Below are 26,037 nucleotides of genomic sequence, written 5' to 3' on the forward strand. Positions count from 1 at the left end.
TTTTACGACATTCAGTTAGCTAGATATTACTAAGTAGGCAAAATTACAAAACTCAGAGTTATAGTACTCAAGTGAGACTGTGAAACTCAGTGTGTTTAACCTTTATTGCATAGTCACAATTAAAAAAGGTTGAAAGGTGAAAAGTGTGCGATAAACTTTTTCTCGTTAAAATGAGCAAAAATTTTAACTTCTGCTTTTAGGTCACCCAGGATTTTTCTGGAGTGCAGAACTTGATATCTACAAGCGTAAAAAGTGATCCATAGGTTGTTGATGAAATCAGTACATTTGCGTTTCGACTTCGTCTCACCAGAATCCACAACTCAAATAGTAATCGAAAGCAAGGAAATGGAAAGTTAACGAAAAATGAATTTTGGAATGAAAAATATCACAAAAAATCAGCTCAGTTCGGTTTAGCTTAACTTGTCGTTGTTTGATTGCGTGGATTTACGAGCTAGCGATGATATTGGCAGACAAAAGCACTATTGCCGTATTTGTTACGTTCTAGTGGCATTTTGTGATGCACTTTACTATAATTTCATTTTATGAATATTAAAATGAGAATGGAAAATTACTGATTATAAATGAAATCGAATTTGAATATTCGTATTGTCATAAGAAAACGAAAGTCGCGAATGCTGCAACTCATTTTCGTAGAATTGAAAGCAGAAGATTTTTTTTATCGATATTCTTTTGTTTGATATGTATTTTATAATGACGAACGCAGCGGAAAGACGAAGGTGAATTCATTGAATCTCATCATTTATTGAATGGATGTGAGAATTTTAGGCCCGAGTTCAAGCCATTGTATTTTGGGGTTGGGTCACATTATATTGAAGTTTTAGATGTGTTTCTGTGTATGATGTACACAATGACATATCAATTTATAAAATAATAAAAAATACTTGCATTGCGAGCAAAATGGAGTTTAAGTTTTAAATTGGAATTAATGCAGATTTGGCAACACTGAAACTAAAAATAACGATTTTTTCTAGATTTTTGTTTACATTTTTAGTAAAAACTCTCAATCTATTCAACCGGGTTTCCAAATAATTGAGAGATTAACACAGAAACTTTAAACATTGTTTTCCTCGAAATGTGCTAAATAGCGCTTGTCTCTCTTATGGCTAACGGTGACGAAATGTCTTTAAAATGTATGCAATGTCAAGATTTGATGATATCTCGTCGCTGTTGTGCTATCTTATGACAAGCGCCATTTAGCACATTTCGAGAAAAACGATTTTTAAAGTTTGAGATTGAATATTTTCAAACTTATAAATAGTATAAACAATCCAAAGAAGACAATTGATGCTTCTATCTATTCTGTATTAATCTCTAAAATATTTCGAAGATCGGTTTACTACGTTGCGAGTTTTTACTATGAATGTAAACAAAAGTCGCACTCACACGTGTCATAGGCGTGTATTGATGACAAAATTTGTATGACGTGTCATAATCATGCACGGAAAATTTTCCATAGAAAAAAGTCATCAATTTTTAACTTTTATTCATATCTTTGGGTTCATTTGGTCTATAAACAATCGGTGAGATGCATTTTAAAGGAATGAATCAGGGAATCTAGGAAAAATAACTATTTTTGATTTCAGTGTTGCCAAATATGCTATATTTCCAGTTTAAACCGTAAACTGCGTTTTTCTCACAACTCGTGTATTTTTCTTTTGAAAATTTTTATGCCATTGTATTCCTCAGATATTTTTACACATAAAAACTTCTAAAACTTCAATATAACTTGAGCAAATCCCTAGATACAGTAATTTGAAGCAAAAAACTGACTATTTCTTATCGTGTTTCTCGCTATATCTAAGTAACCAAGCACAATTTCAAAATTTTGAAAACGCCACTTTGTAGAGATGGCTCAGACAAGTAATGTGGCATATCTAACTCAGTTTACCCCAAAATGGCGTTTGTCATAAGATAGCACAATAGCGACGATCTCTTAAAAAATTGTAACGAAAATTTGTTTTTTTGCGCTTAGTTGATTTGGCGTATTATTGATTCTATTCATTTTATTCGCCTTATTTATTTTATTAATTATATACACTTTTTTAATTTTAGTCATTTTATTTATTTCAATCACTTATTCACTTTATTAATTCAATCAATTTTGCTCATATTATTCAGTTCATACATATTATTTATTTTACTCTATTCATTCAATATATTTATAATATTCATTCTATTCATATTGCTTATTTTTAAATTTTACCCACACAGATAAAAAAATCATGTAAAATTATGCTAAATATACTGCACATAAAGGGAACGCGACTAATAGTGTAAAATTAGGCGAGTGATTAATTTAACATTGGCCACAAATCGTACTTTAAATAACATACGTATGTATTGGTGACGATACCGACATAAAAAAAATCCGTTAAATAATACTACCAAGACTTGAACCGACAATCATTGACTCACCAGAGACACCCCCTTATGGACTAGGCTTAAGCGACACATAACAACGTAACTGCAAAGTGGCGTACATAAGCTTCGCTTGAGCGTGGACGATCCATGCGCATTGAGTTGCGGCTCGTGCATGTATGTGTATGACGCAGTAAGTTTTTCTCTCTGCTCAACACCGTTTCGTATAACATCGTGTAAAAATTAGATATTTTACCTGCAAGTTGAATGAATAGCGCGCAGGTCTCGAGCAGAATAATGTAAATTTCCATAGGAACATACAGATTTGCACGATTTTCAGGGGTATTTTATGGGCATGATATATAGCGTAAATTTATTCGTGAAACATAATTACACGAATAGTTTTTCTGCGATATCATGAAATACGCTTAAGTTAATTTTCATATTTTTTGCATTTGCATTTTATTAATTTCATTCATTTTTTTATTTCGATTATAGAGGTTTTAACCATAAGGTCATTCGCCTCTTCGAGTTAGAAAAATCTCTTTTGGAAAATTTCTAACCCTATGGGGTCGGGATTCGAACCCGGGTGCGCTGCGTACAAGGCAATCGATTTACCAAGTACGCTACGTCCACCCCCATTTCATTCATTTAATTCCTTTCGTTTATGTAATTCATTTTTGTCAGTTCATTCATTTTCTTCATTTTTCATCTTATTCGCTTTATTTATATTATCCAGTTCATTCATTTTATTCGTTTTATTCATTCCATTCATGTTTAGTCATTTTATTCATTTTATCCATTTCGTTCATTACATTCGTTTTATTTTATGCGATATTTGTCTTTTTATTCAAACCTAATTAACCTACTGGTCATTCGCCCATAAGACCCATAAATATACAAATCGTAAAGATTACATTTCAATTTTGTTTGTTTCGAATTATTTTTATAGTATTTTTTGCTAGCAATGAGGTCAGCAGCTGCTGGGTTAGCTTGGCTCGCGGGAGGCCTCTCCAGCACCTCGTGCGGTTTAGCAGAGAACTCACGATTAGGTATATTCGACTACGGTGTTCAGACCATGTTGCCCAGAGTGTGGGGGGGCGCTCTGGAATAGAAAAGGATTCCCTGGTTTTTGGTGCTGTGTGGTGTACGTCTCGTGGTGTTGAGCCATTAACGTTCTGCGAAGCGGTGTGGCAGAGGGCCCATCTTCTAAGTGCTATGTAGGGTTGCTGTTATTGTGTTGTACCCATGATCGACGTCTCCGACGCTGAGATAGTGTGGCAGAGGGCCCATTGGCGATGGTCGTTTGGGTGTCGTTCTCGGAATCTTGGTGCGGTCTAGTTGTGTTTGGGTGCAGTGGGCCGCGGGAGATCTCCCCAGAGGCCCTGATAGTGTGGCGAGGGCGCGCACACGTTTGTTCGTGCTTTGTTTACATTCCGGCGGGTTCAGGAATAAGAGAAGTGCCTCCTCCTGATCCGGGTCGTTGACAAGGATATGTCGTATTGACCCGGTTAGGTCGTTCTGTTTCCGTAGGTCATCCAGCTCTCGGCAGTTGCAGAGCAGGTGCTCGACAATGAACCGGGTGCTGCATGAGGCACATTCCAATGGGGGCACGTTGTAAGCGTGGGTCATCCGTGTGTCCCACGCGGAGTCAGGAAAGTATTGTCTGCTCTCTCCGGCTGTCTCGGTCGGTCCAGATGTCAGTTGAGTCCTTGACCTTTTGCGTATGAGCTCGGGATCTCCTCCAGTGGTTGGTGAATACATGCTTTAGACTCGTGTTGAATTCTCTTAACATATCCACTATTAGGGAATTGGCTGAGAGCCGGGTTTGGGCTCGTTTGCCGGAGAAAGCTAAACGATTGGCGTCTGTATTGCCCCTGATACCGCTGTGGCCCGGGACCCGGCATATTGTAACAGGGGGTCTCAATGAACCTTGATAGCCTGAACGAACGGGTGCTTAGAGGTTCAGCTCTCGACGTCTCTCAGGACCGAGAGCGACTCGGTGAATAGGACCGTCAGTGAACATGTGACATTCTTTTGGCCATTGCCACTACAATGACGGCCACTTGCGCTGAGCAGATTGAGCAGGAGGCGGGTAAGCGGAAGGAGAGCCCGCTCCCCAAGCCGATGATTCCCGCGCCTACTCCGTCGTCAGCTCTGGAGCCGTTGGTGAAGATTTGGTTGTGCTGTGCGTACCTTCGGTGTACTAATTGTCGGTACTTTATCATTACACTGCTTGGGTGGTCGCCAACCTTTATTATATGAGCAAGGATGTCGTCGATATTTGGTCCGGAGTCATACTAGGCCCGCGGTCTCACTCGGTGCAGCCGAGCGATGGGTGGAAGGGGGTTGCCGGTGAACTTCTGGTGTGTGTTGCTTACAATGGTGAGCAGGAGGCATTCGTCGTCCGATATCTTCTCCAAGAAAGTAAGTGAGAGCCACCCTGGCTGCTTCCCAGCGGCAGGAACGCACCGCTCCGCGATATAGGGGCCCAAGGATGTTAGATAGTCGGTTCAGATTTCGGCATATCATCTCGATCCCGTAAAACATTCTACGGTGTATTAGGTCCGACCTTCTGACGTTCAGTGCTGCTCGGCGGTTTTTCTTAGAGTGGCGGGAGCAGATCGTGCGGATAATCCGCTTTCTGCTTTCGAAGTATTTTTTTAGTAGTCGGAAATGTGCTAACATGTTTAATTTCCGATCGAGGGTGATCCCGAGAAGAACTAGTTCCTTTCGGAACGGAACTACGATGTTGTTGAGACGTATTGGTGGGGCGTTGGTTGGGTAATATGTGCTGCAGCGATGTGTTATGGCGCTCTTTTCTGCGGCGATATAGAAGCCGGTCGCGAGTGCCTATCGGCCGACCGCGTTGATGGTTGCCAGGAGGGATATCCCTGTACGCGGGACGGTTCTCCCTAGGGCCACCAAGATGATGTTATCCGCGTATACGAATACGGGCAGTGCGGTGAAGAGCAAGTTCATCCTCACGAGGAATAGGGTCACAGCTAGTACTGATCCGCAGCACTCCGTTGGTCTCGCGGAACTCGTCGGATAGTGTGCGCCTATGTAGATCCGTAAGCGAGGATTGCTTAGGTAGTTTTGGATGAACACACTGAGGTTTCCCTGTATGTACCATAGCTTTAGTTCTTGTAATACGCCTTCGCGCTAGACGATGTTGTGAGGGTTTTGCCGTGGAGGTTTTCAGATCCTGCTTTGTCCCGAATTTAACCGAGGGACCCTAGGTGGGCTCTAGTACCGAGTCCTTTCCGGAAGGCAAATTGGCGTGAGTGGAGAAGTTTAGGGTCTTCCAGCCACGTGATCACTCATCGTTTCACCATCCTCTCCAGGGTCTTCGATGTGCATGATAGCACGCTGATTAGTGTGAAGTCGCTAGGGGTAGGATGTCCTGGTACTTTTTGGGGATGGGGACCACATCGGACAGTTTCCATTCCTCTGGGAAGCACCAGCCTTGCCAAATTGTGTTGAATGATTCTAGGAGGGCCCTTTTACCTCCTGGGGGAGGTGCTGAAGCATCGGGTAGCCCACACTGTCGGGGTCGTCGGACTTTTCTCGTTCAGTACTGAGGGCAACGGCGAGTTCAGATCCAGCAATGGGTTTATTGTAGATCGCTGTGGAGTTTGATTCTCTTCAATCAGATGGTGCAAAGAAGTGTAGATTCAATCGCGAAAAACAATTCATTCAGATATATCTGGTAGGAGAGTAGAAAGAATTCAGCGTAACAAGAGGAGAACTAAAACTTTTAAAACATTCGCTTCCTGTTTTGTTTCTACATTGTTGATGATTTTTGCAAACCTAGCGAATGTTTTTTTAAATGAGAATATGTTCTGTGTTCAGAAATTCCGGGTAAAAATTTGTTATCTAGTTCCGGAGATGTAAGATTTCTTTTAATAAAGCAAAAGTGCAGATTGGCCATCAAATCGATCAATGTTTACCCGCTATTCAGTCTGCAATCCTCAACTGAAATATATAGCAAACGATTTAAAAAATTTACTGACTGACCAGTATTGTTTGACATTTTGATAAAATGGGAATTTAACGGAAAGTTCGGTAATAAAATTGTTTTTAGTGAATTGATTACCGAACGGTTTGCTGTTCAAACCCCCAATAAAATTTTTCGGAATCCAGAAATTCAAACAAAGTGTGTAAATTCGAAAAGGTGTGTAAATCATCGGAATAAGCAAATTTTTATTATTGGTGCATCATAGAGTAAAGTGTTTGTCATTCATCGACATGTCGTAAACAACACTTCTCGATAATTGTTTAAATTTTATAATAATCATTGAAATTTTATTGGAAAAATCATTCTAACGCTAGTTACGAAGAGGAATAATTTAACGAGTCATCTTATTCTGAAAATGTTAGACATCGGATAAGCTCTTCCACGTAAGGGAGAATTATAATGCCTGATTTTCAGAGAATGGTCCTAAGATTATTTAAACTCTTTGAGAAACCCTTGTAATATCACAAACTGCTAGGGTAAAAGAGTATAATACGCCCCACCGGGGCAAAATGCCCCTCTTCAGTTCCCAGAATTCCTGAACTATGTAAAATGTAAAAATGACTGATAACAGTATCGTTTCATGAAATCAACATACTAAGTTAGTTAGGTATTTTTAATATGTTGCAAACCAACAATATACACAAAAGTTTCAAAAGAGTTACTTTGATGTAAGCTCCCACTTTTTCCAATAGCATAACATCCAATTAGAAACAGTCGAAGTTGATAGAACTATTTCAAGTAGCTTACTAGAATATTATAGTTACTATCTTAGCTTTTAGCTTGGCTTAAAACTATTTGTGCGTGTAGAATTACTCATGCATTCACAACAGCCCATCACCTACTAAAACGCCCCACCCATTGTTGTGGGGCATACTCACCGATTGCTGTGGGGCAAACCATCCTTTTGTTGTGGGGCATATTACACTTTAACTGGGGGGCATTTTGTACTGGGTGAAAGAAAAAACTAGAATTAAGGCATTTTTGAAAAATGTTAAATAATACTTGTATCAGGATGTTTTTAATAAAAAATGAAACGGGTACTAATTTCTAACTAATACAACAATAAATTAGAGTAATTGGTGCGGAGATCATAGTGTCGAATGGTGAAATATAGCTATTTTTGCTTAAGGGGGCATATTAGACCCGTTTACCCTAATTAATTTGAAACGTACATACATGAAATAAGGCTTAACTGTCTCATTTAATTGATAACCTCAACATTTCATTTTCATTAAATATTGTTTAGGAAGCATTCTCAAAAAGTGAGGTGTGGGTGTGATCATATTAAAAAAAGGATGGTAAGTTTCTGTTCAGCAAAACTGTTCGACAGAGTGAAATTTGTTCTGAAATTTAGCACAACACAGCATCTTGAAAAAAAAATTATGAAAGAGCAATGAAAAATATTTCAATTGACATAGTAAAAATAAGAAATGAAATAAAGAGGTTGTGACATCCATTAACTTCTACAAAAGTTCTTTTGGACGTAGACGGCATTTTTAAACCTTTTATAAAAACAAAAAATTAAAATCACCACTATAATTTTAAATTATTGAACAGCTCATATTTGAAATGTAAGATTTGTAAATCTGTCTTTCCACTTGACATGTACAAATTCAAATTGCAAATCGGTGAAAAAATAGAAAGAGACCATTATGAACTAAAACACCACATAACTTCATGCCAATGCAAACTAAAGCCTAATAAAACAAACACATAACAAACTTTATTTGATTTACTGTTAAGATAAAAAATACGCAACTCACCAGCATGTAATGAAAACCTAGAGAAAAAAAAAACTAGTTTAATTTAATTCCAAATAAGTATGTCTATTGATTGGTTTGTGATCTGATGAAAAGATATGCTTCTCAATCATTTTTTACAGGTGTTTATCAAACATTGCCGAAAATATTCGAAGCTAACTTCTTGCCCAACAAGTGAACAGCTAAGCGAGAAACTCAAAACAAACACAAAAACCACGGATCGGTGAGCTGTATTTTTTTTTCAAAGTCATGTTCATTGCATAATTTAACATTCGGTTGATAGACAACCGATGCGAATAGGGAAAATGCATGACCTAGGGTAACGATCAAGACTGACGCTAGATCGTGGTTCAACACGCGATCATTTAATTAGAAAAACATCACTTTCTCACTAGCTCCTGTGTGGCTACAGCTTAAAAGAATACATTCCCCTCCCACAGATCGAATCGCTTAGGAATGGTGCGCAACAATTCAACACGGGTGTGTGTTAATAATTACTTTTAATTATGCGCTTCTTGAAGTGTGACGTCACCTGCCGTTAAGGTAGGCCCGGTCCCGTGTTGGTCGCACAATTTATTCTACACCGCATGCAACTCATTATTTCCGGCACGCCGCCCATGTCAAATTGTTCGAAGGTAAAGGCGACAAATGCACTCGACTATCCGAAACATCTGGAAATGTACGCCCTCATTCCCTAATGGCGATGGAGAAGGTAGACTGGTTGCGCAAATAAATGACGCCCTCGTGATACTTGCTAAATGTAATGTTTTAGTGCTGTACTCATCGTAAACCTTTTTTTGTTTCCGGAGATAAGTCACATTTTGTTTGGTGAGTGGGACCAACAGTTAATGATCACAAAAAAAGCATTTAACAGGCATTCGTCGTCGGTCGGATTGTTCCCCCTAATCCAGGAGAGGGGGAGACTTGACCAAGCGCAAAATTCTATTTTTGGCTATGGCGTCTTCTATTCGATTCTTAAAATTTTTTTCAAAAACATTTTTATACTTGTTTCGATCCCTTAAGGTGATTTTAAAAGTTTGGAAGAAAAAATCCTTTCCTTACAGAAAATATTACGTGATTAATAAATTTGCATTAAATGATGTAATTTATCAAACTTTGTATGGACATGTATACTCGACTACTAATCACTGTTAATTTACTAATATACCATCTTAATCCTTGTGAAGCAGTGACATAATTTTACTTAAATTGGAACATTGGAATAGTTTTTACTAGAATAACTAATGTTGGGGAGACTTGACCAAGATTTTATGGGGAGACTTGACCAAGTGGCAATTAGCTGAAGAAAGATACAAAATTCCTGATATTTATTATGCTTTGGTATTTACTGTTAATGTTAATCACGCCATAAAAAATCCCACCTCAAACATAAGTCTTTATATTTTAGAATTAGTAAACAAAGTTAGCAATAGTAGGACTGATTTCGTGACGTGTGAACATGCATTGCAAGTAGTACAGTTAATCCTTAATAAGAAATGCATTAAAAAATCGAAATTTATCAAATGCAACTCTTTTATATTTTTTACTGCTACCTAAGGATCTCGAAAATATGGAAAAAATAATTTATGTTTTATGTCATTATTTTTTGTTATGATTTTTCAAAATTCTCTTGGTCAAGTCTCCCCACGCCTTGCTTAAGTCTCCCCGCAGTGGGGAGACTTGACCAAAAAAAAAACGATAACAGAAAAACTTTTGTAACTTTTCAAAAATGAAAATAAAAATTCTGCAAAAAAAACATGAAGACGCACAATAACTTTGCATATTATATCTCAAGAACTTTTGAGGGATTGAAGGCTTCTTTAGAGATTTATACATTTTTAGCTGAAAACCTGGTCAAGTCTCCCCATGTTCCCCTATGTGATGCATTTTTCGGGCTAGTTTATGGATGTTTCACGTCGCAATCAAACTAAATTCATAAACTTCTTCGTAACCTCTGCAATTTAAGTGCAACTTTTTAATCTACTTACAAATAAAAGCTGCTTTCATTTGACTCAAATTCATGTTCATAAATATCACGCAAAATATTTGTGGCATTTCTTAAAAAGAAATATATAAAATTCGCTCCAGCTTGGAATGCTTTTTCCGAGCCCCGGGGGGCCGTGCCTCATATACCAATGGACTCAGCTAGACAAATTGGAGCAATGTCTGTATGTGTGTGTGTCTGTATGTATGCATACTAATGTAATGTAATTGTCTCACCGAGAGGCATGCTACTTCCTGAAGAAGGATGACACCGACTTGAAATGGTGAGTGAGCTAACCACGACTGCCTCCGTCCCGCCAAAATCTTGGTAGGTCTTCGGGTACGTTCAAAACCAGTCATCAGTTAGTTGGTGGTACTAGGTTCGGTTGAAGCATTCCCGATTTTACGCCAATCCGGCTCTGACCACTACTCCCCATGAAGGATAGTGTCAACCCTTGCATCACCTCCCTGCTCGCATAGATAACCAGAGAACCACAAGAGGCGGACAGCCTTCCAGAGTTGGAATCCACCAGTATGGAGACATCCAATAAAACAAATGAGGAGGACGCGATTGCGTTTGCAAGGAGCGATAAGCTCCAGAGATCACTGGGTATGCCACTGGTAGCCACACCGAGTACCAGCAGCAGTTAAAAAGTAAGTCAAACAAGGAAACCAACATAAGATGGGATTACCGTATCGAGTGTTCACCCTGAGATAAGGTAGCGATACCACACATAATGACTCACATTTTGGGAAGTCGTACTTGACGGAGATGAGGAAAAAGATCAACGGGCTCTATGAGTTCATGAAGGACAAGTACAATGTACACACCGAGGTGAAACAGCTAGTAACGTGTATTAAATCGGCCGTAACAGCTGCTGAACGCGAGAAGAAGGTGCTCTTGATGAGAGTTGAATCAGCCGAAAAAGATCTGATAGAAGCCGGCTTGTTATTTGCTCACACAATGTGCCACAAAGAGCGAAATACACTGATGAAAAATAGAGCATCACAAAAACACTGCGATGTGCAGAACGACCGCACAAAAAGAAACTTGAAAACGAAAAAGAGAAAGATCTGTGCACCAAAAGCTGCACAATTTCGTTCAAAGAGTCACCTTGAAGAGCTACTGTTTTGTGACTCCCCTCACTGGTAAGCAGGTAGGAAGGCGAATCAAACTACAATTCATATAAAGTTAAATCGGAAGAACGTTATTAAAATGTTTTTTGGTTGCTTTCTCTGCTTCCGTGCGCGTGGGAAGTTTCACACTAAAGAGCCTCTTTGAGCTGTGCAGCCATGGAGTACAATACACGTATGGGAGCAAACCACACCGGAGTAAAGAGGTTTATTGTGAAAGAGAAGAGCGTTTTATTTGCTCTGAGATGCATTACATCCCTGGATAGAAGACGCCGAATACGCTATGGTTAAAACGAGGCACACTCAGAAAGACGAGATGATCTTCGAGTTGAGAAGGATTCTCCCGTCAAGAGCTTGACCTACCGCGAGCTCGTTGCCAAATCCATGGGCAGCGAAGCGAACGTAAGAGCCCTGTCGCAGGAAGCAGTAGCCGAATAACGACCATAGAAGAACTAAGGGGTGCACTAATCGAGCAATGCAAACTAGATACACCGACGACTATCCGGATTTGGAAATCGTATGGAGGCACTCAAATGGTGGCGATTCGACTACCGGTGTTCGTTGTCAATAAGTTGGCGGATACCGGCTTGATAAATGTCGGGTGGTCGGTGTGCTCGCTGAGAGTCGCTTTGCGAATTGCCAAGCAGATTGAGCGGTGCTTTAGGTGCTTGGACCTCTGACATCAGGTGAAGATCTGACATCAGGTGAAGATCTGCATCTGTGTAAAAAAAAGCGGAATAAAGGGGCACGTTGTAGAGACTGCACGAAACAAGGTGCATGATCTGCAAACCGGAGGACGGAAATGACCACACGATGGGAGGTTTCAAATGCCCTGCGTACACAAAGGCATTGATGGAGATTACCCAGCGTAATCTCAATCTTAGCGACATTGCAACTATTGTGGCAGTCAACAACAACAGAAAAGAAATGCGCCTTTGCAATTATTGCAGAACCGTATCGTGTTCCTCCCGATAACGGTAACTGGGTGGTGGATAGAGCAGGGATGGCGGCAATCCAAGTAATAGGCAGTTTCCCTGTCCAAGAGGTGGTGGATAACACACACGATGTACACCAGAGCAAACAATCGGATGCTGGACGCACTAACCGACTCGTTCGTTGGACGAACGCTGGTTGTTATAGAAGGAGACTTTAACGCTTGGGCCGTGGAGTGGGGTAGAATTAGTACACACATAGTGACCACCATACGATCCACTACACCATTGGTCGGCGGAATTGTATGATAACGCGGAGAGCGAGGACTAGCGAGAGGGAGTAGAAAATAAAGGACTTCGACGAGGACCTTTCTGTGGAAGCACTTCGTGCCATCAACCTCGCTCCAATTCCAAATAACGGAAACAGTAGCGAGGGTATGTTATGTATTACGGAGGAAAATGGAGCCGTGCTGCCTGTCAAAAGGCCAGAAGAAGCGCGAAGAGAGCAAGATCTGAGGCAATCAGACAAAAGTGTAAGGTAACATTCCGTGTGGCTAGGACTACTTTTAAACGTGAGACAGTGCTAAGCAAGTCCGCTTGCTACAAGAAGCTGTGCAGAGAACTAGACGCTAATCCTTGGAGTTAGTATCACCAACGTAGCACTGAATACCGCGACTCTGGCGTCCTACACAAATGTCTGGACGATGGCTACTTCCCGGATAGATGGAAGATCCAGAAGCTGGTGTTGCTGCCAAAACAAGGGAAACCACCAGTAGATCCAGCATCGTATCGGCCTATATGCCTGCTGGGTGGTCTTGGTAAGGTCCTGGAAAGGGTCATCCTCAACAGGATGACGACCTACGTGGAAAGTTAGAATGGTCTATCGCAGAGGCAGTTTAGGTTCCGGAAAGGGATATCGACGGTGGACGCCATCCACACAGTCATCGCGAGCGCGGAGAAAGCATTGAATCGCTACTGCGCCGTGGTAACGACAGACGCGAAGAACACGTTCAGCAGTGCCAGCTGGGAGGCGAATGCAATGGCACTGTACAGAATGCGGGTTCCGGACTATCTGTGTAAGGTTCTGAAAAGTTACTTCCAGAACCGAGTACGGTATACGAAACGAACATGGGGAAGAGATCGATTAGGGTCACGGCGGGAGTATCTGAGGCCTCCATTTTTGGCCCAACGCGTAGGTATATAATGTATAACAAAGTGTTAACACTGGAACTTCCCAGGGAAGTCGGGATCTTTGGCTTTGCAGATGAATTTCTGATGATAATCGGCGAGACCCTTGAGGAGATGAAGATGTTGACGGCAGAGGCAATATGCATCGTGGAAACCTGGATGGCTAATGTCAAGTTGCAGCTGGCTCACCAGAAGACCAAGGTAGTGCTGGTTAGCAACCTTAAAAAAAATCCAGCATGTTGTGGTCAGAATCTGGGGACAATCCATCCCATCGATGCGTACGCTGAAGCACCTGACTGTGATAGTCGATGATCAGTTAGTGCATTGGCAAGGATCATGCCGAATAACGGAGGAGCAAGATGCAGCACGAACCTGGCGGGTGTCTGATCCTCAACTCTGAGGTATGACCTTTCGTCCTTGGCTGCTGCGCTGAACTCAAAGCGGAACCGGAAGAAGTTAACAAGTACGTTTCACCTAATGGCTGTTCTAATCGCGACTGCGTACAGAACGATATCGTCGGAGGTGGTATGCGTTGTTGCCGGACGATTGCCATCTGCATCCCTCAGGCTGAGAACATGGAATGCTACCAGTGGAGAAATGCACGTAATGCAAGGAGACTGATCCTAGCGGACTCGTTGGCTAAATGGGACTGGGACAACTCGAAGAAAGGAGGTGGACCCACTGACTCATCCAAAATGTGTCTGCTTGGGTACATAGAAAGCATGAAGAGGTGAACTTCCATTTGATGCAGTTTTTGTCCGGACACGGATGCTTCCGGAAGTACCTGCATCAGTTTGGAAACGCTTCGTCCCCGTCACACCAGGTATACCCCTTCGCTCGAAGGGGTATACCTGGTGTGACAGTTGACAATATCTTCGAAGAGATGTGCTACGACGAGCATATTTGCGACGCTGTCAACAGAATGGTTACGAGTATACTCTCCGAATTGCAGAGGAACTAGCGAATGGACCAACAAAATAGGGCCAGTTGAGTAGTACGCGACGTAGCACCGGATTCGGGTCGTCGGAGCGGTAGATCCAGAAATACCGCGTCTAACAGCTGGCAGTGGGTCGTTAGGGCGCCAATGAACCTGAATCTACTCTCCATCCGGAATCGCTGGATGGATCTCAGATCGGGATGATGCGGGGAGCTAAATGGATCATGGAAGCGAACATCGGTATCGGGAGAAAACTACCGCCGTGGAATTGACAGTAGGGTAGATCTGCAGCCGTGGACTATTTGACTAAATCGTGACGAAAATGGGAGCTAATTGACTCACGAAACAAACACCGGTACAGAGAGAAATACCATTGCCGGGAAACTCTCAATCTGAGTAGGGTAGTTCACCGCCGAATGATATCCGAGTAGATCCCGATAAAGCTGGGAGCTAAATGGCTCAAGGAAGCGGGTATACGTACCGGAAGAAATTCCTTCGACGGGGAACTTTCGATCGGATTAGGATGAGTTTACCATCGGGCACTATCCGAGCAGATTGTGATAAGGCCAGGATCTGAATGACCTACGGAAACAGGAGCTAAATAGCTCATGGTATCAGCATCTAAGCGGCTCAAAGGGCGAAAGCTAAAATGGTGACGTTATAGATGGAGACAAGAAGCAAGAGAAGAGTCGAGAGTTAAATCAAAGCTCAAAGATCGAGCCATTTCATGAAACAAGTGAGGCTCCAAGATAGAGCAGAAGAAAATGTACGACGAAAGCACGACAAGAAAGCCGAAGTAATACCTTGATGTAGTGGGGAAGAAGGGCGAAAAAATAGTAAGGAGAGTTTTAGTGGTTAGGCACGAATGTAAGTCCTGAGTCCCACCACAGTGCCAATACACTTCAGGCCAGGTGTTTGAAGCCTCACCATAAAAAACATTTTTAAGCCTCACCATAAAAAACATACAAACTTTTTTCGATTTCGACTAACTGACTGGTGTATGACACCCTCAATGCCGGGATTAGATTGACGATTTTCAGAGTGATTGCATAACCTTTCTATATGAGAAAGGTAAAAAGACTGAGAAATGCGAGATATTTATCCATTACAAGTGTAGAATTTTTTTCTATTTCTCCCGTCGATGAGCTGGATGCTTTCTTGATTTAAGTGAACAGTTTTGGTTCAAGCACCTTTCACGCCTATTAGATATATTACCAATGAAATTTTATACACTCAAGTTTTTTCTTACGCGGTTTTTTTTTGCGCGGTATTTTTTTACGCGGTTTTTTTACGCGGATTTTGAAATTTACGCGGTTTTCATTTACGCGGATTTTGAAATTTACGCGGTTTTCATTTACGCGGTTTTTGAAATTTACGCGGTTTTCATTTACGCGGATTTTGGAATTTACGCGGTATCCATCAATGAGGTTCCCTTTATCGCGAATTCTTAAATTTAAGTGGTCTTCATTTACGCGGATTTTGAAATTTACGCGGTTTTCATTTACGCGGATTTCGAAATTTACGCGGTTTTCATTTACGCGGATTTTGAAATTTACGCGGTTTTCATTTACGCGGATTTTGAAATTTACGCGGTTTTCATTTACGCGGATTTTGAAATTTACGCGGTTTTCATTTACGCGGCCTGTATCCCCCGCGTAAAAAAAACCTGAGTGTACAAATATTGAATCATAAAGCAAAAATAATCAGCAAACATTAAGTTTTGGAACCTATGGAAACTTGCAGTGTTATGGACAGCATTGGCATTAGGCTACAGAGGATTTGTTTATGACGACAGTTTGTTATCGTTTCGATAACTCTTAAAAACTCTTCCCTCCATCAGATAGTTTCCGTAGCTTTATCTTCGATGGCCTCAAGAATATAGTCATTGAACTGGATAATATTGGAGATAATCAATATAGAAACTACAAAATTCGTATACGCGTTGAATTAACAATAAAATGCATCATTCTTTCTTTCATGAGCTGTTCTTTATGGTACATATTTGCTTCTTGAACTAGTGCGCCATGCATGTATGTAAGAACTAATCTAAGATAATGTGCGTTATTCACACATTCGTTATTAAATGAGAAGGATTTTAAACAAGAGTGTTGAGCCTATTTTAATCATGTGCAATTTATCGGTTGTACGTGGAGAATTTAACGCAATTTGAATTTCCGTATGCCAAGCATTTGGTCTGCTCTTTTTATTTGAGAAACCATTTCTGCAAGTATATACTGCAGAATAAAATATTGATCAAATTTCAACGCCTTTTAGAGGTAGAATTAACATCAAAAGAAGTACAACCATTCACGGTCTTACCACTCGAGGCCATCACCGCCAAAAAATAAGCTCCATTAAGTGATACATGATCATTTATTCCTAACGTCCATTATTCCAATCTTCTATTATGCGTAACGTCCATTATACCTAACCTATATATCTATATTAGCCTCATTTAATTCCTTTCCTTCCTTTTAAAAATATGTGCCTTGACCAGTTTATTAAACCAGATATTTTACAGAATATTTTTCATCTCAGAATATTGTGTGTCAAACGGAAACTTAAATTATTCTTAACTTGTAGGTACATGTTTTCTTTCACCTTCTACGGTAGTCAAAGATTGCATCTAAACAGCTCAAACGGAGCTATTAAGCTCCTAAACCATTTTTTTACACTAAAACACATATCAAACAAAGATCTCAAACGCCGATAGCTTTGAGATCAACTATTATCTATTATTAAAATCTAGATCGCTTGTTATGTCCCGGTGTGAAAATCTTGATTCAATTAACGGCTAAAGGCCATTAAAGCTAGGCCTTACGACCCGTGCCAAATTGGATCATTCATAGTTCCATTAGCATATATACAATAACCTACAGACCTGCAGTGTAGATACTGCAACGTGTTCCAATCTCATCGCTACAGTGTAGGTCGAGCAATACATGTGATGATGTTTGATATTTTTCACAAGTAACAGAAACATATTAGTGGCAAACCATCATACTGCAATATTTCGATCACAACTGTATCCGGAAGATGAGCGAAGCACACGCTAAAGCCGAATGGATTGTTATTTTTTGCTAACCATATAAGCTTGATTGCGCGCCGTTTTAATCGACCAGGGCGTTTATTCATCAATTAACCTCTGACGAATTGTGTACTGACAACTATCAAATTTCAGCACCAGGCGTTTTGGCATACTCCTACGCATTCCACTAGAGTATTATAGATGCTGGTTGATCGTCGGTGGGGGCCATGAATGATGATTAACATTTTTCCCATGCATGCATGGTCTTTAAATTACCAATTCAGTCGTAGAATTTCAGAGCATTCGAAAAAAATAACATTTTCACAATAAATTACAGTTTACTTAAATTTTTGACAGTTCACTAGTACTGGTTTTACATGGACTGTTTGGTTTGCAGTAGCTTATCGTAAAGCGTTTTTCAAAGCCATTGTAAAAAGTAGTAACGAACTGTCGCAAATGAACTCGTGACGTCATGTTAAAAACATCCATATATGTTGCTTGCTCATATATGGATGTTTGCCTCTCCACACGGTGAATGAGGTCCTCGGTTGTTGTAGCCAGATTGGCCAGCATAACACCGCCCACACTTTAAATGATCAACTCTCCGATTTCGGCTGGCCCGAAGAAAGCGCATTGCGATCCTTTTGGTACGTAACTTCTTCTCACCGTAGTACATGGTCCTGGCTCGTTTTGTTGCGAAGCATTATGTCGTCACAAGACTTTTGAAAGACATGTTTTCGCTCAAAGCACCTTTCTGTCTGACAACATCCGCAAGTCATCTTTTGGGGGTACCGTTATCTTACGATACTTTGGGTTGCGAAGACGGAATCAAAGTTGTTTTTGCGATGCTTGCATAATGAGCTTATGTCGTTTCCGGTCTTCCAAATGAATTACGTGTGAATGTAGCTTTTGATCGGTATATCCTCGTATAAAAGAAGCATTGGTGAAATGATTAACTCGAAAAAACATGCATCTATTCGTCAAATGAGATCCCTATTTTGAAACAGTCATGATTCCACCACAATTGCTAAATAGGTAAATTTACAATGGTGGTTGTAGATTCTGCTACGTCGGATGGTGAGTTTAAGACAGTCTCAGAATACATATTTAGAGCAACATAGCCTAACCTGGGTGGCATTCCGCATCTCGATTCGATCAAAAATCTATCGAACCTTGTTTAACGGATTAGGTATTTCGATCCGATCTCAAATCTTAATTTTCGTTCGAGCTCTCTCGAAGAAGTACTATATTATCAAGAAGTGTTGGCATTATTTTTTGTTTAATTTGTTTTATTCCTTTGTGGGCAGCTAGGGCTGAGGGTGGTGGATAGCGGACGAAGCTATGGTGCCTTGAACACAAGCAACGCAGATCTGAGGCCATAATTGAAGATAGGTTCTGGGTTTGAGATGCAGTTCCCTCAGTTGCCAGGCGAATACCTGTAATGATTGCGTTTGATTTTGTATGCATGAGTCTAATTGTAAGTCCTGTGGTAGTGTGTGCGTGGAAGGTGTGAGTTTTAGCGTGCGAGTCCAGGGGTGAATATTTGTCTGGGTTAGCGTGAGTGTTCACTAATTGTTTTATAGTGTGATCGCGAAGGGCTCGAGCGTTTTTAAGTTTACGTCTTTGTCGCTTACGCTAGCGTGTATGTAACTTCGCGTGCATAAATTCGATTATAATCGCGTGGTCATTCGCATATTCGTGTGTATTCTTGAACGATTGCGTGCGGACCTGAAATCTGATGTTTATTTTTAGTGTATGGTAGAGACTCAGTTTCCACGTATCACTAGAGTTCCAGGTCATGCCGCCATGGAACGTGTTGTCTAGTGAATGTGAGCGTAATTTTTTTATTAATTCGACTGAAAGCATGAGTCTAAGCTGCTATAAGCGAGAGTAGACTTCCGGACAAGACCGATTCATGATCGCGTGAGCGGTGTGTTAATGCTTGAGACCGCGTTTGTAAATTTATATGTGCTATAAAGTTCACTTAATTATCGAAGTGTTTTAACGTTGGCAAGATCGCGGGCGTAGGTATGAGTAGATGATTACAATTGCATGTTTGTGTTTGTGACCAGGTTTGTGTTATCGCTAAGGTCACGAGCGCTTGTTCGTTTGGAATGTGAGAGAATATGCAATTAATTGTGTCAGTGGTTGTTAGTATGAATCTAATTTTGGATATAATAATAAAAGAATTGTCTACCATTAACGACATTTTCATTCTGTTAGGATTTCGTCATGATATGTTGGCCGGGAATGGATGATTCACTTGCGTCGGTAAATTGATTGTACCTTAATTTATCCAATCCGATCTTACTGAATGAATCGAATCAAATACACAAATTACATGCCGGATCTACCCACTATTCTATCATATGCGCCAGTTCTGCAACATTCCCTGACCCAGCTGTCACAATTACTAGGACGAACACCCATAACTTGAAAACTATTGAAGCAAAATATACAATGTCTTGAGCAATTTTTCTGCCAATAATACAAACTACAATTTTACTAAAGTCTCTCTATAAATTACCATGGAAAATAAATTTTGTATTTCACTTATAGGTGAATTAATCACTAAACCATGTATTCCTATAGAAGTGCAATCATAAAGGCAACAACGTCTGCAAACAATCTATACTTCTGAAGTAAACAGTTTAGACCAAAGTTTTTCAACCGGGGGTGAATTCACCCCCAGGGGTACATCAGATTATGAATTATTCCGGGTAAATTTAAACTTGTTATCCTAATATTTCCATCTAATATTTCCATCGAATTATTGACTCTATAATAGAGAAAAAATGAATAAAGCAAAAAAAGGAAACAAATATAAATTTCATAAAATAAGTAGTATGAGTAGCATAAACGAAAATTATAAAATTAGATAATATCAAAAAATTAAAGGGTTGTGTACAGGACACGACCACGGTGACATTAAAAATGTAGCTTTTTTCAAGAGCGTGCAAATGAATTTTATCTATCACACATATCGACTCACGTTCTTGTTCACTCGCCTGTTTTCATATGTTACAATTTGCTATATACCCTCCCCATCAAAACATAATTTTTTGAAGGTCTTTTAACGGTAATCTATTAATTAATCAAGTATCTCACTAGGTGATTGGCATTATTTGGCTAATCCATCTAGTAAAAATTGGCTGGTCTGTCCAGAAAATATATTCAAAAGAAAAGTTCCATATTGAGAGCTGTGATGAGGAAGCCCACGCCCGCCAACGGAAATATACAGATTCTCCATGAAATATGAAATTTCATTTTCCATTTAAATTTTCAATAATGTACTAATGAACTTAAGTAAACAATCTTAAGTTTAAGTATTTCTTGATCGATTAGTGGTGGAAAAAATGAAATTATTTGATAAATTACATTGTTATGTAACGTTCGCACTACCAGTTAAAACGGGTTTTTATGCTATCTTGGTGACATTTTTCTTGTTGCTAATTATTAAAACGTGTTATAACTCTGTAGTGTAATCATTGTATTATTAAACCAATTTTGCAGCGTTTTATGTTATATAGGTGTTTTATGTGGTAATAGGACTGACATAATTATATCTTCAGTACAGCGGTTTGTTTCATAATTTAAAACAGATTTATTTTTAAATTTAAATTAGTATACCCAACCGTTCTATTTGTTGTATACTTTAAAACGCAATTAGAATTGTGTTTTAAATACATAGGGTAGGACAGATATTCTGACTGGATAAACTGGGAAAACAATTTTAAGTCCAGTAACGCTTAAGACATGGCTTGAATTTGAATCGAAAAAGAACACCTGCTTAAACTGCTGCTGGGACGGTAAGTTCTGTTTTAAAATTTTCCGTTGTGTGCAGTACGAAACAAAAGTGTTTGAAATTAGAAAACAAAAAGTTCTGCCGGAAATGTGATTGTTTCCGATGCAATTTCACTCAGATTTTTCACGCAGGGGATACAGGCCGTGTAAATGAAAACCGCGCAAATTTAAAAAAAAAAACGCGTTAATGAAAACCGCGTAAAAAAACCTGAGAGTATTCTCCTATATAAAATACTACGCTGCTTAACAGTGCAATAACTAGAGAAGCACGTTGTCAGATGCCTTACTGATAAGAAACATATAACCGAAATATGAAACATATGAAAACCAATAGGCTATTTACCCTACGCAGCTACAAAGCGCTGTAAACATGGATTAACAAGTTACAACGCACACGCATGCATAAAAATAAATATATATTTTTCAAACGCAACACTCTTAAGGGACCATTCATAAATTACGTAACGCTTTTAGGGGGGGAGGGGTTCGACAAGTTGTTACATATTGTGACATAGGGGGGAGGGTGAGTAAGCTAGATCGTTACGTAACATGTTTTCACCGAAGAAAAAAATTTTTTTTAAGAGTTTGTTACGTAATAGGGGAGGGGGAGATTAAGAAATTTGTGACAATTTGTTACATGGGGGGAGGGGGGGGGTTCAATTTTGGGAAATTTTTGCGTTACGTAATTTATGGATGGTCCCTAAGCAGCACACACCGTATTGTATTAAATCCAAACCACCCCGCCCACCCACTTTGCAAATCATTCTGTGACACCGCGGTGTACCGGTGCACCGTGCTGGTACCCGAAAAATCCGCACACGGCCACCGCTGCCGACAATGCATAGCGTCTACCGCTTATTGTAGTGCCCAGACGCTGCAGCCATGATCTTACACGTTCGACATAAGAACAAAAACTAATTCAAACGGGTACGCGTCACCTCTATTTATAAACTAACCGTATATGGTTTAGTCACTTAGGTGCGAGTGTGTGCAAATGCCAACGTTACCAAAAATCGATAGCGCTTATTGCATCGCCCGGAGACGATGTTGCTCGTATGGGATAAGAGCAACAACTGATTTAAACGGACATGCGTTGCTTCTATTTATGACTTTTCGTGTTTCATTGAGCAACTAAGCTGCCCTCTCTTGACGGCTGTGTCTGAGAAATCTGCCTCACGAATGGTAATTTTCCCGTTTTTCGTGAACTTTTTAATTTTACCAATTTCCAAAAGTCTACTTTTATTGGGGAGATATTAAATTATTACCAATATTTAAGTTAGGTATTTCTGAATCGGTTGGTGTATGAATGATTAAAATCCATCTAGTAATATTACATAGTTTCGTTACATGGGAGATAGTTTAGATTTTAGAATGACGCCTAGCCCCAGATAGTGGAGTAAGACATTTTTAATGTCAAAAAAAACATCCAACATCTACCTCACGGCTGAAGGCAACACTTAATCCGACGGGTAAATATTTGATCTGGATTTCAACTTTGTGATGAACTTACACATTTATTGTCTTTGAAGTGAACCTACATAGCAAGAAATAGTTCATTAATTGTTCAGTAAATTCAAAAACTGTTTTCAAAATCGAGTTCCTTGAATCACGTAATTGTATTTTCATTCCCCGATATTTAAAATAAGTTCAGCTTTGTCCCCAAAACACCATTAAAGCAATACTATTTATGTAACGGTCCCTTTCTTAGTTAATGAATATTGGTATGTGAAGAATAAAAATATAAAATTTTACCGCCATTCGTGAGCGGATTTCGGCAATCTATAGTTTGTTAGAAAGGTATTTTCATAAGATTTTCAATTATAAGCAGATTTGGCGAAAGTTTTTTGCGTAAAATCATCCATATCTCAGAAAGTAAACGATATATCCAAAAAAAAAATATCGTCAAATGGTTACGTTGGGTCTTTCGATTGAAACTAGTTTCGTTAAGATCGGCTTAGCCATTTCTGAGATAATTATATGACATTAGTGTAAATACATAACATTGTCCCAATATGTCAAGTTGGGTTGATTGGTATATGAGACTCGGTCCTCCGGGTCTCGGAGAAAGTTTTCGAAGTTCGTAAGAAATGTAAAATATTTTATGAATGGACATGGTTCTATCCCTCTATCTCCTCTATTCGGTGAAACTAAAATGTGCTAACCAAAAAACGACTCATATCTTTTACTAAAATTCTTTCGATCATATAACTCAGCAAAGCTCTACCAATTTTTCACAAAATAATAAAATCCATGAGAATCTACTGATTCATCACAAATCATAGCGTGTTTTTATCCGTACAGTCTAATCTGCATTCAGAGATGAACAGTGTACAGTGTAACATGGTAACATAGCAAAAACACGATTTTTGATTGGAGACACCTCTAAATCATGTCCAAATTAAGCCATTTTTGGCGAAAGTTCTTAAATTCACACCTAGAACAAAAATTTGAGCTGACCGATGTATATTTCAAAACTTTTTCAAAATGTGGAGAGGTCTAAGTGTACACCCAAACGGTCCAGCTTCCAAATAAACTATTTTAAAAATCATTAAGCAATTTCAAGCCAGATATCTATGTACGAAGCACCTTCAGCGGACGGTACGCAAACCATCATTTTCGCAGCATTCAGATAAAAGATTCAAGCAGTCATTCATGAACCGTCGAAGTGCGCACCTAGGATTGGTTGACCTGCGGAGATTCTTTACTTCATCCGCAAAATCGTTATATTTCTGCGAAGATATTTATTTCCGCAAACCTACCACCACTCCAGCCTGAACTGTGCAATCGTCAAACTCTTCACCTCTTAGCTTACTACAAATGGGCCACATTGCAAATGGTGCGTAGAGGACTATCTCGCTCGCGATGCAAAACAAATGCTGATGATCCATCAGTTGACTGGAGCACACTCGCTGCCCTATCTTGGATGATCTTTTGGCCTGTCTGTTTCTTATTACATACAGCAAAATACCGACGATGATGGAAAACAGGAACATGTGTCCGACGCGCTCTATGAATAATAACCCTTGAAACAACCTCGGTACGTTGTTCGCCAACAGCATATTCATTCATAAAATTCAATGTGTGTCATGCTGTTGTGAGAGACAGCCTGGCATTTACTTTGGCTGGGTTCCATTCATTAGCAATTCGGTTCACGGATTATGTGAAGGTATATGTCGCCGTAAAAATGCTAGGTGGTCCCACCAACAAAATATGCGAACACCTAACAATTGTCATCACAGTTAATATTTCGTCATGGTGTACAGAATTTTTATTTTCAGTCCATCACCTATACTTCGCCATCACCATCCCATCACAGTGACCTTTGCGCCCTGAGATTTTTCTACCTACACATTTATACTATGCGGTAATATTCACAAGTCTAACAAATTACGCATGTAAATGTGGCTGCTCAATGGCAGAGAGGGGCTGCCGTTTATGAGTATCAGATATTAATTAGAATTTTATTTAAATTATCCGCATGTTACTCATCCGCGGTTGGGCGGGTTGCAACAGTGCGCATAAATGGCGAGGTTGGCGACTTATGATGTGGACAGCTCAACTACTAAACAAACTATCTTTGGATTTATAGACTACTAACATACGGGAACGAGTGCTCACTCGTTCGCAGATTTGTTTTGGTGTAAGCTTATGGACACGTACGTGCCTCCGAAATTTGGAGTCCCAAGTAACCCAAGTAGTAATCGCCACTTGCTGAAAGTGTAAGATGCTGCAAAATTATACAACACAACAAAATGTTCTTATTAGATCTGTTTGAAAAATAATTTCATGTGAGTTTTTTTTATTCAATTCGTTTATTTGGTAAGGTACGTTTGCTTTAGCTTAAAGGTACCATTTTTTTCTTTGTTTTACATTTTGTATTTCTTAAAACTAGGGGGTTAAACATTTAAATATTATTTTTTTTATATAATGAAACTAAAGAAATTTTACAGCTAACTTATACAGATACAAGAGTGGATAATATAATATTCGGAAGATTAGGGGGGGGGCATTTTGTGTATTTTTTGTATAGTAATGTACTTTATGATTTTTAGAAGGGAGATTATTGGAGCAATTAAATATTAACTAAGCGGAACATTGTATAATCATATTAAAACTTGAAATAACTAGAGGGATTGGTTCAATTTGATTTAGATTAGGGGGAGTTAATTAGGGCTATTTTTAAGTAGTGGTACTGTTGAGTATTTCTTTACGAGATTATATATTGATCAACTAAAACTAGAGGACATGGGGTCACATAAATTTTGGGAAGATCTTCAAGAGGGAAGTGGGAGGTGAAGTCCTACATCTGTGTATCTGAGACAGGGGAGAGAGGGTGCATAAAGCTGACAGGGGGAGTAGATGTTAACTTTCAGTTTCCGGTATCGGTAATCAACGGTAAGGATTACAGAATTGGGAGGGATGTATCATGTATTGGGACGCCGGGCGGTCTTCCTCGGATCAGATGCGGATCGGCAACACACCGCGTTGCGCGTGTGATGTTGTGCTGTAGGTCTCGTGTTTGTTGGGTCATGCGACATAGATGTTTTGTGTTGTCTTGGAGTCGCATTAAACCATCGTTGGGATACGATAGGCGTAAGAGGGCACTTCTGAGAATGATAAGAAAATAATAGGGGCACTTAAATCTGAATATTAATGGTTTTAGGAAGGTGTATACGAAGGACATATAGAGGAGATCGCGGCTTGCCACTATATCTCGAACCGGGACATTGGGTGATCTTCCTCGAGCCCGAAAAGAATCGAATAGTTGAGATCTGGCAGAATAATGCTCGGCGCATACCCAGAAAATATGACCCACATCCATCCCCTTGAACCAAGGTTTCGTCGATACCGTAGGGATTATCGAATGTAGC

The 26,037-nt window shown here is 39.7% G+C and overlaps 1 protein-coding gene across 8 annotated transcripts in view; it reads left to right on the forward strand.

The window, feature by feature from the left end:
* LOC131689051 (uncharacterized) overlaps positions 1 to 26,037 on the forward strand; it is a 122,927-nt gene that overhangs the window by 63,475 nt on the left and 33,415 nt on the right. The window contains exon 1 of one of the 8 annotated variants that reach the window (XM_058973808.1): positions 8,277 to 8,383. The exons of the other annotated variants lie outside the window; for them this stretch is intronic. The gene's annotated coding sequence lies outside the window, so the exon portion shown is untranslated. Of the gene's footprint in view, positions 1 to 8,276; positions 8,384 to 26,037 lie in introns of those variants that run through there. 8 annotated transcript variants of the gene reach the window in all.

The sequence above is a fragment of the Topomyia yanbarensis genome, chromosome 3, assembly GCF_030247195.1.
Source record: "Topomyia yanbarensis strain Yona2022 chromosome 3, ASM3024719v1, whole genome shotgun sequence".
In the NCBI taxonomy this organism is placed as follows: domain Eukaryota; kingdom Metazoa; phylum Arthropoda; class Insecta; order Diptera; family Culicidae; genus Topomyia; species Topomyia yanbarensis.